This window comes from Lycium ferocissimum, chromosome 11 (genome assembly GCF_029784015.1).
Source record: "Lycium ferocissimum isolate CSIRO_LF1 chromosome 11, AGI_CSIRO_Lferr_CH_V1, whole genome shotgun sequence".
In the NCBI taxonomy this organism is placed as follows: Eukaryota; Viridiplantae; Streptophyta; class Magnoliopsida; order Solanales; family Solanaceae; genus Lycium; species Lycium ferocissimum.
The window spans coordinates 18,838,257-18,850,367 of record NC_081352.1 but is presented as its reverse complement, the minus strand read 5'-3'; the positions used below and the strand labels follow the sequence as shown (position 1 = coordinate 18,850,367).

Here is a 12,111-nt window from a genome sequence, read left to right as displayed (position 1 = left end):
GCGCGGGCACCTACCTATCCCACCTCGGTAGGCGAACCCTTAACCCAACATTCACAACCACAGTATAACTAGCTGAAGACGATAAAGTAACGTAAGTCTGACATATGAATATATAATAAATGCGAAAGTAAATCAAAAACTGCCCCAGTATCTGGTCTGATCATACAAGAGCATCTAACTAAAATCTATAAGTCTGAAAGTAATAACAATACATCAATAGTCTCAGCAATGTCTCAGAATAACAAAGTAAGACATAATAGAAGAAGAGACTTCGGGTAGCGAAGTGTCCACATGCTTACCCCAACATACTCGAATCAGCAACCTCGAACTCTCAGCCACGAGGGGTAGATGTCGACCCTACTTGATACTTTACATTTATAAAAGAATGCAGTAAGTACAAGTTAGTACAAACAACACGTACTGGTAGGTATCATAGGCCGACTAAGATTAGCTAACATATACCAAGACAATGAAGTAAGATAAACAAGTAAATCAACAAGGTATAAGTTAACACGAGCCAGTAACCAAGTCCAAGTCATCACCTATGTTATAGAATCTAGACGACTGTGCCTAGTTTCAGTACATCCAATCCGGATCCGTATATCACAACTATATCACAAGGAGCCAAAGGTACAATGTAATGCAATAATGTATGAAATATGGATGCAATGCACATGCACCGATACACATGTAGTCCGATGATGGAACATCACATCTTGGCAGCACAACCCATGGGGGACCCACGAAGTCCATGTACCATTCCTGATGATTCCGGCAAAGACCTCAGCAATCGCTACCAACACTCATACCTCGATTTCGGGATAAACATCGGACATTGGTCCTCACGTCACTCTCATCCAACTGAGCCCAGCTCATAACAGTGTTTCCTTGTGTATCATCAATGTATCAACAGTATATCATGAAGGATGAGAATGCGTGCAATGTATGATTTTAATGTCAATAACCAAATCAATCTCAATAGTACCACACATGGGCACACCAACAATATCAATAAAAAGGCTACACAATAAGCCACAATAGGATCACAATCCTTGTTTCAAAACAGCAACAAGTAAGGTGCTACAATATCACCATCAAGATATATCTAGTCACCAATATCTACTATCTCTACGCGACAATGAGCCGACAACAATAGAAGAAGATAAGTCACAACATAACGGGGTGGCTAGGCCCAACATAAGGCAATATCCAACACAACTTTATCCCCGAAGTTTTACATGCATTCTCCGACAACATCGTCTAAATATATGCTTCGCTAATCGAAGTCTCACCATAGGGTAAATCATAACCTACCTGGAGAGCCGAACAACAACGTCTTCAATAATCAAGCCTTAGTCTTTCCCTTCCTTTGAGCCTCGAGATAATGAAAGTCTAAACATATCCAAATCATGAAATTAGAATCAAGAAGAACATCATTCAAACCCTATTTCTATTTAAGACTCAAATTCCAAACCTATGGAATAGGGTTTATGAACTAGAAAGGTGAAATTAAGAATCTATAGGTCTCAACATGAAATTAAGCTCTTGGTGATCAATTCCCATCAATTACAAGCTAAAGGAACCAACAAATTACTTAAATTCGGATTCTAGGAAAAACCCCCAAATTTTGGTATAAACCGTAACTTCCAATTCCATAATTTAGCCACTAATTAGGAAGAAATCATGCAATAATAAATTCTAGTCATCAATTCCATGCTTAATGAAGCTAACCCAATCAATAAATCAAGATTACAAAGCCTAGAAAGAATAACTCATTGAACCCTCTTTTAAATCTTAAACTCTTAGTGAACTAGCATGATAATGGAATCCTATGGTGATTATGGAAAATGGAATAGTAAAGAAGATGGAAGGACTTGCCACAAAGATTTTCCCCCAAGAATCACCCTGAAATGCTCCCAATAACTCTAAAGTCGAAATAATAAAGAATGAGGGACTTAGGGCTTTTAATACTCATTTAATGAATGTATCTACCCGATGCCCGCTCCTGCCACAACGAGACCGCTGCGGTGGTCCCGCTTCGACACTTACTCAGACTGCTGCGGCGGTCAGCTACTATATGCACTAGCCGCTTCTGCGGCATATCCACCGCTATAGCGGTGCCGTCGCACGTACTAGTTTATAGGGGCACCGTGCGAAAACTCGTAAAAATCATAATCTCAACTCAAAATCCCGACTATCACTCGAGGACATCTGCTCACATACCACATATGCAGACACACATAAAACACGCTACGAACGCACTCGTGGCCTCGAAATTCCCAACGGATGTCTCGTTGACCAAGTCAACCCCCGATACCTCAAAATCAACTTTCCAACCCAAGTCCCAAAATGCACCCGAGTGCATTGGGAACCGAATCGAATATACGCACAAGTTCTAAAAGACCCTCCGGACCTCTCGAAATTGACGGATTCCCGAAAAAGGTTCGTTTACCCAAAAGTCAACTATGAGTCAAATGGTTTTCACTTAAAAGGCAAATTTCCCCCAAAACTCACCCAAATCAAGTTTGATGACTTCGGAAAATATGCCAACGGTTCCCGCGGTTCAAATATGAGCTAATAAAGCTCAAAAAGGGATCAAAAGGATTTGAAACGCAATAACTGTCACGACCCAACCCCGTAGGCCGTGACTAGTGCCCGAGCTGGGCACCCGTACACACACGTTAACCAAAATCGGCATACAAATGACTTATACATATACAAAGATCATAAGTAGTCTCAGATTGTCGCATATGCAAATCTGTATATCACAGAAGCCAGCAGGCTATCATAAAGCATAATGTCCCAAAATATATACAAACGCAAGCCGACAAGGCTGCCACGGCGAATGGGACTGCCCAAAACTCAAATCATACGAACACAACTGAACAGTAATATGCACAACCCACATATATGTCTACAGACCTCTAAGAGTAACGACAGAATCATATGACGGGACAGGGCCCCGCCGTACCCCTGAATAGACATATGCATATATACAACGGAAGAATATGTACCAAAATATGGGCTCCAGAACAGGGGAGCGCTCCAAATAGCAGAATAGGTGTCCTAAGCTGGCGGATCACCAAAATGGACGTCTGTACCTGCGGGCATGAAACGCAATTTCGAAGAAAGGGGGTCGGCACGGAATATGTACCGAGTATGGAAAGCAAGAAATACGAAGAAATTAATCATAATCAAAACAAGAAGTACGTAAAATAAGTACAATATCGAATACCAAAATATTTACTTTTAAAACACAAATCATGCATGGGGCTCAGGGAATATGGTCGCCCACCCGTCATTGGCGCCATAACACATCATACTCCAGAAGATTTCATATCTCCGAAACCCGACATATCACATAACACATCATAACGCCATAACACATCATAACACCAGAATATATGTGGAACCCGGCCCTATAGCAAGGGACTCGGCGAACCATAACACATCATACTCCGGAATATAGCATAGTGCGCACGATAACATAACCGGCCCGGGACTCGGCGAAAGAATGTAACAACCATATGCACGAGCAGAGTCGTGAGTAACCATATGCACGAGCAGAGTCGTGAGTAACCATATGCATAAAAATCATTATTATAGACTCAAAAGATAAGTAAGTAATCGTCGCTCGAGGGTTAAGACGATAGCCACCTTAAGTTCTTTCAGAAAGTCGCTAGAACCAACATAGAAAAGTCTCGGGGGCCCATGGACAAGTATCAAACCAATCCGAGCCCGCCTATGAAAGTTGGAGATATTATTCATTATGGAATCTCCTACGAACGTTTCGAAGCGATCCGAGCTCGTCTATGAAAGTTACGGTCGTTCGTAGTTACGGAACCTTTTAAGAACAAAATTCTTTATGTAACATTTGAAATCCAATCATATAAAAACATAAGGACCTTAGTTCGACTACATTAAGAGAGTCAACTTTAAGAAGCGAATAAGAATAGTATACAAGCTCGGATCTTAAGAATGGAATTAACCCGAGGCTCGTATCATAGCCTACTTACCACTAAGACATGCCAAAAGAAAGAAAGGTTAGGCTTTACATACCTCGTCCGCTTCCTAAGCTAATCCAAACTCAAGTCTCGGACTCCCCCAAGATCTACAATAACGTCATTACATACTAACATTAGTTATAGGCACTTAATTCTACAAAAATTTGGGCAGCATTTCCCCTATAAATTCAACAACCCCGAGAATTTAACTCGGCCAAATCATCAACAACAATACCAACAATCATTCTAACAACATCAACACTCAATTCAAAACGCATTCTAACGCTAGTAACTCTTTTCTACACAATTCAACAACATTCCATTATATTCAATTCAACCACATATAATCAAACTAACACCAATGCTCACACGTTCAATTACTAATCTGAAACCATCCAAACAATATTCAAGAACATTTCAAACAATCCGCACAATATTTAAAATAACCCAACCAACACTCCATTTCACCCGAAACCACCCCAAACCTGAGAACAACAACAACAACACATTCCTCTCCCAAATTCATGAATTACACCAACAATCTACACTCTAACAATGTCATTCTCATAAATATAAAATCTACATTACAATCACGTCAACTTCCAAATCAGCCCACGACACTTACAATATCAACTTGAATCATTAAACTCTCATTTTCATCATGGAATTCATAACAACAACAACCAAAATACTAAATAGAATTAGTTCATTCCTTGCCATACAAGGGAGGCCATATTCGGCCACCACCCTAACACACCAAGTTCATGATTTTCATCCATTTTCACACTACAACATGTACAAATCATTCATAACATATGAAAAAGAAGATTAAACCTTACTTTTCCACTCAACTTCACAACTTAGCTAGGGTTTGTAACTTGCAAGAATAAAGGTTTGCTTGCTCCAACAACTATCTCACGTTAAAGAGGACCTTCCAATTGGTTGAATTGCTAGAAGAAAATATTTTTTTGTTCAAGATTTTTGGACCTCAAATTTACAAGCTATGGCCGAATGCTCCTTCTTCTTTTCTCCAAAGTTCTCCAAGCTTCTAAGGTTGGTGAAGATGATGAATATAATTGACTTGGTCATCTTTAATCTCATATATTAAGCTTCCATGTGGACCTTGGCCCACACCCCTTTGGCCGGCCACTTGGCCCTTTTAATTCATGAATTGTCAACTTTCTTTAATTCATTTTTAACCCCAAATTTTCCTTAATATTTCATGCCAACAAAATCATAAGCAATTTATGTCTTGAAACAAAATCGTGGTTAAAAGTCTCTACTTCGTATCCCGGAATAGTCTTGTCCCTAACTTATCATGGTTAACTCGGATTGTCCCAATGTACAAAATACGGGATATAACAATAACGACCGAACGGGTCGTTACACACATACAGACATATACATTATACACGTGTATATACGTGTATATCTATGTATACATGCGTATATATAGAGAAAGGCCTTAACACTGTTTAAATAAATGGACACCAATAAGAAAGTCAATTAATTTAAACCCCTCAATTATAGCCAAACACAATTAATTAACCAATTAATCAAACTAATAGGCACGGCTAATTATGTAAATGACTTAAATTTGTGATTATGACCTCAATTGACTTTAAACCATGAAATTGGTTATTTCAATTACAGCCATATTTGACTAAAAATTGATTATTTCAATTGTAGCGGCAATTCATTGCATAATAAACAATTTATAAATATAACCACAATTAAACATTTAATTAATTATGATTAATCTAAAAATTGTAATAAAATTCATATTGATTAAAATTTTGAGAGATGATGATTATTTATTTAATTAAATTTCTTGAATTAAACGGAGTAAAATACTTGCTAATTAAATCTTCAACAATTTTCCACAATTGATTGAATAATTATTTTAAATTATTTCCTAATTTAACCTTGGTAAATGCTTTATATAAATAATAAAAAAATATGTAAATTATTATCAAATGATTTATGTCATATATTTGAAATTATTTTTCAAATGAAAATGCCAAAATATTATCGAATTTTTTTTTTTTTTTGCAAAATCAACTGGATTTATAAAAATACATATTTCATTCCGTTTGAGATTCAAGAACCCTGGGTAATTAGAATAAATTATTGGAGATCAAAAATTAGGTATCAGCAACAGGTTGATATCCGAGATTCCATTAGCTCCGGGGATCTCATCGAGTTCATTACAAGATTTCTATGATTTCTCATTCCAATAGAAGTTGAACTTAGTTTGAGGTTGTATTTCATCTCAAGTTGTAATTTTAGAATGCTCTTGTACGAGTCTAGACCCTGTTTTGGGATTGGTGTATCTATAAAAGTATTTTCTTGTTATTTTATGTTCTTTTAATATAAGTGTTTGAAACTTATTATTTCTTTAGGAGTGTGAATTTGGAGGGTTCAGTTGGGAAGGGGTTCGCCTACTAGGTGGGGTTGTGTAGGTACCCGCATGGCCCGTGATTTGGGTCATGACATTTTCTCACATGACCAACTATGTTACACTTTTAAGAGAGATATCAATGTTGACAAGAAAAGTCTTGGTTAGGACAAAACAACCAAAATGAATGTACCAACAAGGGTTGTGGTGTAGTGGCTGGTACTACTCCATCCTTAACCAAGAGGTCTCGAGTTCGAGCCCTCTTGGGTACGGAATCACCCTTGTTAGGGAGTGCTTTTCCCCCCAATGTGGGACTACCCGACATGAATCCGGATTAGTCGGGCCCAATGCGGGTACCGGACACCGGATGGGAAACCAAAAAAAAAAAAAACCAAAATGAATGTAAGGAATATACAACATGAATATTAGCTGTAAGGATGTATTAGGTGAGGTACGCTTCATTACATATTTGTACTTCATATATAAATTTAAAATAAATAAAAAAGTTCACATGTGTCTAATTACTTTTTGATTGTTCATCTTTGTAGGTTTAGACAATATCCAATCTTTTTGACCTCGACAAATAAGTCATTATACGACCATCCATATTGATAATTCACAAAAATTGTGCTTTATCCTTGATTTAAAAATTTTAATCAAAATTTTATAAAATACATATTACACGACTTGTAATATACGTGCAACGCACATGCGGCAAAACTAGTTCTTTTTAAAAAAAAATATATGAAAGTTTAAATTCAAACATGTGATGACTTAATTCGAGGAAACATTGGATAAAATTAGAACGGTATAGAAAAGATTAATGTGGTTCTTGCCTAATGATGACACATAAATCGAGAAGTAGTTCAAAACACGTGATGATATATCTGTATCATATATAATGCGACATTAAATAAAAAAGAGAAATTTGAAAGTTGTAATTAAAACATGTGATGAGTTTCTTGGGAGATATCCAAGAAATTTGGAACGACATAGAGAAGATTAGTGTGATCCTTGCTTAAGGATGACGGACAGAAATCGAGAAACGGAGCAAAACATGCGATGAATATTTGTGGTTATAAATAATGTGACATTAAGATAAAAGTGAAGTTTTAGTGTGTGTTTGCATTTGCACTGCCTAATTGATATTTAAAGGTTTTTGTCTTTTCTGGAAATGATGATTTAGGTTCTATTTTTTTTACGTCAGCTATTAATTTGTATTAGTAATTTATTAGGAGAGTGTTTCACCATCTATTCTATGATGGTTCTTTTCCATTTCATCGTTATTCTCGCTAAAGGTGAACCATGTTTAATGAAGTGACTGCAAAACCAAGCAGAATATGATGCATGTATGTCCTACAAACCCAACGAGAAGGATGGCAATAGTGGGGATTTTCACCCGATTTCATTCTTGAGAATTCCGTCCCTCGTCAGAGTCTGTGAAGAGAAGAACGCCCAATCACAAGTGGAAGAAGTTTGTGGGGTTCAATCCAATGTTGCTTTGCCTGTAGGATCGGATGAAGAGAATACAAAAATCAGTAGGTCATTCAGCTCTTGCATTTTCAAGTGCTTGGGTGGAAGAACAATTTCATGCTATCTGAGTTACCAGGAGTGTTAAAGTGAATTGCCTTGTGGTCGTATAAGAAGTAATAGAGCAAATGGTGTTTCTCTTGGTGGAGGGCCTTTGTATGATGATAAATAGCAAAAATTGAAATCAAAAGCAGAAGGGGAGTGTTACATCTCGGAAATCTCGGATTGTTGCCTTGTAAGTAGACTAATGCGAACTTAAGGTGAATAAGAAATTCTTACACGATTAAGAAAAGTATTAGATAACTTAAAGTGCATACCATAAGATTTTGAAGTCATATGAATATGGGAGATTAAGTTCGTTGAAGGAAGTGAAATGTAAGTCATGTTTGGGAAGGCCTCGCTATGATTGAGCAAATATTTATTTAGTAATATCTTGAGGGGTGCTATAGGGCCTATTGTATGGTTAATGAAGTGTTATATAAGTGCCAAGAAGGTTCCACGAGGATGGAAGTCAAACGAATCAATGAGAGGAAGTTCGAAAAAATAGTGGGTTATACGACCACTTATACAGTCCGTATAACTTTATATAGTCCGTATAATAGTCCATATAACCCTTCCAGAGAAGGCCAATCCCTTCTGGGATTATACGGACCGTATAAAGTTATACGGACCGTATAAGTATCCGTATAATCTCGTCGGGCAACTTTATTTTTTTGTTATAAATAGATGACCCAAGTTCTATTTTTCATTTCCCATATTCTCCACAATTCTTGAGAGCTCTAGAATATTCCTCACACCATATCAACACAAATCCAAGAGAAATCAAAGATCAAGAGGCAAGAATCAAGATATCCATGTGTTGGAAGACTTGCTAGGGTTAGTAGACTTGAAGAATTGCTTGGGTATTGAAGCTAGGATTTTCATACAAGTTGATAACTTGCTCCAAAGCTCATTCCTTTGAGATAAAAGGTTAGTTTTCATGCTTATTCCATGTTACTAAGAATGCCTGGCTGTTGAATAACTTGGGTGAAAGGAGAAAGTAGAAGATGAGACCTAAATGTAGATTTCATGATATTTTTTAGTAGTAAACTAACTTGAGTCATGACTCTTAGTATGATATGGATATAATCTTTCTATGAAGGGTATAGTACTACTATATATGTAAGTGTATGTAATGGAAGGCTCTCATTAGAAGAAAAAAAAGGGTAAGTAAATATGATGAACATCGCTAGAGGTATAAATGGTTCTATCATCCCATGACTCTTCCATCTTATGTTACTTTTCATGCTTCTATTATGCTATTGATTATGACTTACATACTCAGTACATTATTCGTACTGACGTCCTTTTGTTTGTGGACACTGCGTCATGCCCGCAGGTGGCCAGGGAGATAGACTTGATCCTTAGGCTGCTTATCCAGAGATTGCTTAGAGGAGCTCCATTTGATCCGGAGTTGCAGCTGTGGGTACTATTATTTTGTGTATATATGGGCATGGCAGGGCCCTGTCCCGTCCTTATGATGATGTTTCACACTCTTCTTAGAGGCTCGTAGACAGTCATGTATAGTAGATGTCCTTTGCCTTATCGGCTCATGTTTTGGTATATTATTTTGTTAGCCTCATCGGCTTGTGTATATGTATATGGGCATAGTTGTCGACATTGATATAAAGGGGTTTTAGCCATTGAAATTGGCATTATTGAGGCATAGAATTGTTAATAGGTCATTTGGCTCACCTTGATGTGAATGTGAATATACGATGAGAGATGCCCAGTGGGTTTCCGGGTGCCCGTCATGGCCCTCCGATTGGGTCGTGACAGGGAGACAGTCAATTTGAAGTTTGTTGACGACATATATTTTCTCCCATGACCAACTATGTTACACGTTGAAGAGGGATATCAAAGTTGACAACAAGAGTCTTGTTAGGACAAAACAAACGAAATGAATAAAAGGATATACATCAGGAATAACATCTGTAAGGAAGTATTAGATGAGGTACATTTTATTACATATGTGTACTTTATATATAAAGTTAAAATTAATATAAAAGTTTCACATGTGTCTAATTACTTTTTGATTGCTCATCTTCATAGATTTAGATGATATCTAATCATTTTGACCATGACACATAACTCATTATACAGCTATCCATATGGATCATTCACAAAAATTGTACGTTATCCTTTATTTATAAATCTTACTCAAAATTCTACTTTAATAATATTAATATTATTTTACAAAAAAAAAAACATATTACATGATTCGAAAACACGAGCAACACACGTGCTGTGGAACTAGTTCTTTAAATAAAAATGAAAGAATTTTGAAAGTTGAAATTAAAACATGTGATGAGTTCATTCAAGGAAACATTGGATAAAATTGGAACGAAATAGAAAAGATTAACATAGTTCTTGCTTAAAGATGGCACACACAAGTCGAGAATCAGTTCAAAACACGTGCTGAGATGTCCGTGATCATATATAATGTGACATTAAATATGGTATCTCTTTTGGTGGGGGGCATTTGTATAATGATAAATATCAAAACTGAAACCAAAAGTAGAAGACGAGAAAAACAATTTGAAGTTTGTTGACGACACATATTTTCTCACATGACCAGCTATGTTACACGTTTAAGAGGGATATCAATCTTAACAACAAGAGTCTTGTTCGGACAAAACAACCGAAATGAATGAAAGGATATACATCAGGAATATCACCTGTAAGGAAGTATTAGATGAGTTACACTTCATTACATATGTGTACTTCATATATAAGTTAAAATAATTATTAAAGTTTCACATATGTCTAATTACTTTTTGATTGTTCATCTTCGTAGATTTAGACGATATACCAATCATTTTGACCTTGAAAACCAAGTCATTATACGACAATCCATATTGATCATTCACAAAAATTGTATGTTGTCCTTTATTTATAAATCTTACTCAAAATTCTACTTTAATAATATTAATATTATTTTACAAAAAAAAAACATATTACATGATTCAGAATACACGTGCAACACCGGTGCCAAGGAACTAGTTCTTTAAAAATGAAAGAGTTTTGAAAGTTGAAATTAAAACATGTGATGAGTTTATTCAAGGAAATATTGGATAAAATCGAAACGGTATAGAAAAGATTAACATGGTTTTTGCTTAAAGTTGACACAGATGACTAATTGAGAAGAAGTTCAAAACACGTGATTAGATATCCGTGATCACAAATAATATGACGTTAAATTTAAAAAAAAAAAAAAAAAATTTGAAAGTTGTAATTCAAACATGTGATGAATTCCTTTGGAGACATCCGACATATTTGGAACGACATAGAGAAAATTAATGTGATCCTTGCTTAAGGATGAAACACAAAAATCGAGAAACGGTGCAAAATATGTGATAAGATATATGTGCTCTAAATAACGTGACACTAAAGATAAAAGAGAAGTTTAAGCTTAAATTATTTTCAAATAAAAAAATGTATCCTCTTTTTAATGGACTCAAAAACAGAGTACTTGATATGACGATGTCTAACCGAAGACAAAACTTAAGAAAAAAAGAATGACTTTTGACACATGCCAAAATACCATTAGAACTTATCGTCTTAAATATATCATGATAACTTTAATGACTATAAGAACATTTTAAATGAGAAAAAGTTAAACTTAATGAGTTTCCAAATATAAATATGTGTGAATTTTTTCGAAATAGATCAAAAGAGAAAGATGAATAAAATAGAAGAATAACATACTACATAAGTAGTGTTTAGTTATTAGTTAGCGCACGATAATTGTATCAAATTTAATTTGATCTTTTACAAACTTTAATTTGATATGCGTAATAAGAAACTTATAATAAGAAACATAACAAGTGATACCCGCAGTTAATTAACACATGTAAGTGACTATTCAATGACTATTTGGACGAACGGAAAATGTTTCTACTTTTACCAACCAAGCTACCAGTTCTTTAAATGTCAAGCCAAACTAAGCTAATTCGTATCACTTCTCACTTTAGGAGTAGTATCATCATATGACTAAAATAAATGCAGGACCCACTGGGCATGCCATTTGCTTTACTCTTAATTAAATATTGATGAATAGTTGACTTTTACCATCCATTTCTAATTAAGCTCATGGCCATAAGAAAAGATACAAATTAAGAGCTACTAGTATACTTGGTG

General features: G+C 35.7%; 3 non-coding genes across 3 annotated transcripts; all 3 read left to right on the top strand.

Moving 5' to 3' along the window:
* Positions 1 to 7,359: 7,359 nt before the first annotated feature.
* On the top strand, positions 7,360 to 7,462 carry LOC132038722 (U6 spliceosomal RNA). The gene has a single exon (XR_009410207.1). It is a non-coding gene; the product is annotated as a U6 spliceosomal RNA (small nuclear RNA).
* Positions 7,463 to 10,282: 2,820 nt separating this feature from the next.
* LOC132038728 (U6 spliceosomal RNA) lies at positions 10,283 to 10,388 on the top strand. The gene has a single exon (XR_009410211.1). It is a non-coding gene; the product is annotated as a U6 spliceosomal RNA (small nuclear RNA).
* Positions 10,389 to 11,221: 833 nt separating this feature from the next.
* Positions 11,222 to 11,325, top strand: LOC132038727 (U6 spliceosomal RNA). The gene has a single exon (XR_009410210.1). It is a non-coding gene; the product is annotated as a U6 spliceosomal RNA (small nuclear RNA).
* The last annotated feature ends 786 nt before the right edge of the window (positions 11,326 to 12,111 follow it).